The sequence below is a fragment of the Vombatus ursinus genome, unplaced genomic scaffold, assembly GCF_900497805.2.
Source record: "Vombatus ursinus unplaced genomic scaffold, bare-nosed wombat genome assembly UNPS02015255.1, whole genome shotgun sequence".
Classification (NCBI taxonomy): domain Eukaryota; kingdom Metazoa; phylum Chordata; class Mammalia; order Diprotodontia; family Vombatidae; genus Vombatus; species Vombatus ursinus.
The window spans coordinates 40,317,272-40,322,121 of record NW_020955033.1 but is presented as its reverse complement, the minus strand read 5'-3'; positions in this window follow the sequence as shown (position 1 = coordinate 40,322,121).

The following is a 4,850-nucleotide window of genomic DNA, read 5'->3' as shown; positions in this document are numbered from 1 at the left end:
TTTTTTTTGGGTGAGGCAATTGGGGTTAAGTGACTTACCCAGAGTCACACAGCTAAGAAATATTATGTGTCTGAGGCAGGATTTGAACTCAGGTCCTCCTGGCTCCAGGGCCGGTCCTCTATCCACTGCATCACCTAGCTGCCCCTGACCTCATCATTTCTTATAGCACAGAAGTATTCCATCAAGCCATTCTCCAATTGATGGGTATCCTTGAAATTTCCATTTCTTTGCCACCACAAAGAGAGCTACTATAAACATTTTAGAACATATAGGTTCTTATCCTTTTTCCTAGATCATCTTTGGAAATAGACTTAGTATTGCTGGGCCAAAGGGTATAGGCAGTTTAATTACTCTTAGGCATAACTCCAGATTGCTCTCCGAAATGGTTGAATCAGTTCACAATTCCACTAACAATGAATTAGTGTCCTGGTTTTTTCACATGCCCTCCAATATTTGTTGATTTCCATTTCAGTCATTTTCACCAGTTTGACAGGTGTAAAATGATCTCTCAAGGTTGTTCTAATTTGCATTTCTCTAATCAATAATGCTTCAGGGCATTTTTTCATATGACTATAAATTGTTTTGATTTCTTTATTGGAAAACTGCCTGTTCACATCCTTTGACCATATATCAATTAGAGAATGACATATTCTTATAGATTTGACAAAAGTTCTTTATATATTTGAGATGAGACCTTTATTTTTTTTATCTATTTAAAAAAAATTTTTTTTCGCTAAAGGCAAGGTTTATTGGAACATCCATCATTTTGGGCAGACTCTTAAGGAGTCTAAATGTTAGTGAGCTATTGGCTAGATTTTAAGAATCTAAGCAGTGGCTAGATTATAAGAATCTAAGCATCTTAATGGAGACTAGATGGACTTTACATACAGAAAGACTATGGGAGGGATCTAGGAGTGGCCAAGTAGTCTAAGGGAGAATGGAGCCTAGATAGGATTAAGGATGGAAAGTGGCCGGGAACATAGGGAAGTCTAGGCTAGGTTAAGGGTAACAGATTGGGCATAGCCACAATGAAAGGCCAGTTGTTGGGATTATAGCCTCAGGCAAATGCCAGAGATTTGGCCTTGTGGGAAAGTCCAGGGTTTTTTCTTTTTGGAGTCTAACTCCCATCCTGAGATGAGATTTTTATTTGAGAAATTGTCTATAAATTTTTTTCTCTAATTTTCTGCTTTCCTTCTGATCTTGGCTACATTTGTGTAATTTGTACAAAACCCTTTTAATTTAATGTGATTGGAATTCATTTTATACCTGACTTTGTTCTCTATCTCTTGTTTATTCATAAATTGTTTGCCTATCCATAAGTTTGACAAGTAGTATGTTCCATGTTCTTCTAATTTTCTTGTAATATTTTTCTTTATATCTTTGTATTGTCGTTTCTTATAGCACAATAGTATTTCATCACAGTCATATACTACATTTTATTCAGCCATTTACCAATTGGTGGACATCCTCTCAATTTCCAATTCTTAGCCACCAGAAAAAGAGCTGCTAAAAATACCCTTGTACAAATATGTCTTTTCCTCCTTTTTTTGAATCTCTTTGGGATACATAGCAGTAGTGGTTTTGTTGGATCAAAGGGTATGCATAGTTTTATAGATAGCCCTTTGTGTGAGTTGATTAGTTTCAATTAGCTGTCCTTTTTTATTCATATTAGTAAAAAAGACTGTGAAGTGAACATATAATTATGTTAAGCTGGAAAAACATGTAATTAAATTAACAACATTTTAACTGTTTTAAAGTGAAACAAATGGCTACATCTTCATAAACTCAGAAGCAGACTTACACCCTCTTTCAGGTTTATTCTAATTTTTAAATGGAAGAAATATTATACATACTTTGAAAATTCATTAATTCAGGTTCTCTGACAAGCTTCTGGATATAAATAAGTAATATCCATTGTTTCACATCTTGGATCCAAGCACTGTAGTTACCAACTCTGATGTGAAAGGTTAATTATTACAACCGTGCCTAATACCTTTTCAGGATCAATTAAAAACACAAATATCTTTTTAGTAGTATACATGCCAGTAATGACTTTTTATTTTTACTTTGGTGTGGTCTTGACCTGTAATTTCATTGATGTGAGGTGCTCCCATTAAACTCCCTCCATTGATAGAGATCTGCAGCTTACCTATAACTTAGAGTCTTAGATTGAGTTCATTGAGACCTTAAATAACATGCCCAAGGTCATGCAGCTAATATGTGCCCAAGGCAGGACTTAAACTCTTGTCTTCCTCACTCCAAAACTGCCTCACATTCTAGGTTAATATTTTAAGGTTTTTTTTCTTTTGATACTTTGAGTGTTCCATAATTTTATTAATATGTGGATGCTTTTTTCAGTCTTCATGCCTCCCATTTTCCTGTCCATGTTTTGTTATAAAGTATCCATAAAGAATCTATCCAGCGCACTAGAGGTCTTGCTCTATTTTGTTTTGTACCTTGAGGGTCATGATGGTGCCTCTCAAGCTGTTCTGTTGTCTCTTTCCTGTTCCATGACCATCTTTTCCGCATTTCTTATCACAGATATCTTCAGTTCTGTCTTTCCATTTTTTGCATGACAGTTGTGATTGGCCAAACTTCATTGTTTCCTGCATTTGAAGTGAAGGAGCAGAGGTCAAGACCAGGGCAGCTGTAATAGCTTCTGGTTTTCATCATTAGCTACTATGTGCTTAACACTGTCAATGGTAGATGAAGTAGAGTCGTTGTTTCTATGGCAAGAAGCTAGAAACATCAGTCTCAAGGAAATAAGTAGGGACAGGAAGTAAACACAAGTCAGATTGGCTGGAAGGGGATATGAAGAAAAGTAAGCCTAAATATAGAGAATAGTCAAATAGAAAAAGTGGGATGGAAAAGTCAGAAGTTGAAAAGAGTTGTTCAGTGAATAGGATTAAGTTCTTAGCCTTTTTTTCTTTTGGTAGCATGAGAGTGTACCATACTTATCCTTGTATCTTAAAGTCAACATCACATAGGAAATAGAACTGGCAGACTGCTATGGAGAATGATGACTGAGGGAGGGCTATTGAATTTGGTGAATAGAAGGTAGTTTTTGAGAGTGAAATCATAATAATAAGTTTAAAGAAAGATTTCATAGGGCAGAGAGTTAAGAACTTAATGGGTGGGAAAGAAATTAAAGTCGTGTATGTAGACTGATTGTCGTACAGATTATTACAGGGGAAGTGGAATGGAAGAAACTGATTATCTGGAATGTGGTAATCAGTTGTTAAGTGGTTCAGGAAACACTCAAGTAACAAGGGCAGCTCAGGGGATAGAACACTGGGCCTAGAGTCGGGAAGACCTGAGTTCTAATCCAGTCTCAGACACTTACTACTTGTGTGACCCTGGGCAAGTCACTTTATCCTGTTTGCCTCAGTTTCCTCATCTGTCAGATGAACTGGAGAAGGAAAGAGCAAAACCATTCAGGTATCTGCCAAGAAGACCCCAAATGCTGTCACAAAGAGGAAGAAAGAACTAAAATGACACAACAGCAGCAAATATTGGGAAGGTAGCAAAGGATTTTAAGAATAAGAACCATGTGTAAAGTGTTTATAACAGCATTTTGGCCTATTTTGGTCCTTATGTCCAGACATGGGCTAGATTGCTGATAGAACTTAATGACAATATTTAGCCCATAGAAGTAGGCATTGTGTTAGACCTAGAGTCATTAAGATCTGAGTTCAAATCCAGTCTTAGATACATCCTCAGATACTTTGTTTGACCCTGGGCAAGTCACTTAACTTCTGTCTGCCTCAGTTTCCTCATCTGTAGGGAAAATTAATAGTATTTATCTCCCAGGGTGGTTGTGAGGAAAATTTGAAGCACTATATAAATTTTGCTCTTGCTGTTGCTAATGTTGTTATTGATTGAAAGTGACAGAATAGGATTCTGCTGAGTTTATACCAAGACATTTCTAAACTTCCAGAGTCTAAAGACACCCAAAATGTTTCAGTTGAGTCAAACTTTAAGACTCTTGACGTAAGCTACTACTCTAATGCCCCTTCCATCTAAGCTGTCCCTTACTGATTGCTTTATTTTAATTCTTCATCCCTCCAGTCCATATTTCACACAGCTGCCAAAGAGATTTTTCTTAAGCATAGATATAATATGGCAGCTAGGCAGTGCAGTGGATAGAGCACAGAACCTGGGGTCAGGAAGACCTATTCAAATCCTGTCTCAGACCAAGGGCAAGTCACTTAAACATGTTTGCCTCAGTTTCCTTGTCTGTTTTATTCAGTAAACTTCAGTAACTCCTTGTTGTCTCTAGGATAAAACATAAATTCCTCTGTTTGACTTTTTAAACCCTTCATGACCAGGCCCCAATCTGTCTTTCCAGGCTTGTTATATATTGCTTCCCTTTCCATTCTCCATGGTCCAGACAAACTGGACTTATAGTTCTTCACATAGGACATTTTTTCTCCCATTTCCATGCCTTTGTCCTGGCTGTCCCTAATGCCTGGATATACTCTCTCTTCCTTTGTCTTCTAGAATCCCTCCCAGCTTAAGCTCTACCTCCTCTATCAATTCATATCCTTTTGTGTGTCATGGACTTCTTTGGTAATTTGGTTAAATCTATGGATTCCTCAGAAAAAATGTTTCTAAATTCATAAAGTATATAAGATTGCAAAGGAAACCATTATATTTAAATGTTCATATCCTAATTTCCCCAACTGTTAGTGCTCTTTTTTCTAGAACTACCGTGTATTTATCCTTTGAGTTTCTACTCCCTAAGGGCAGCTAAGTGGTAAAGTGGATAGAGCACAGGCCCTGGAATCAGGAGGACCTGAATTCAAATTTTTTACTTGAGTCACTTGACACTCAGTAGCTTTGTGACCCTG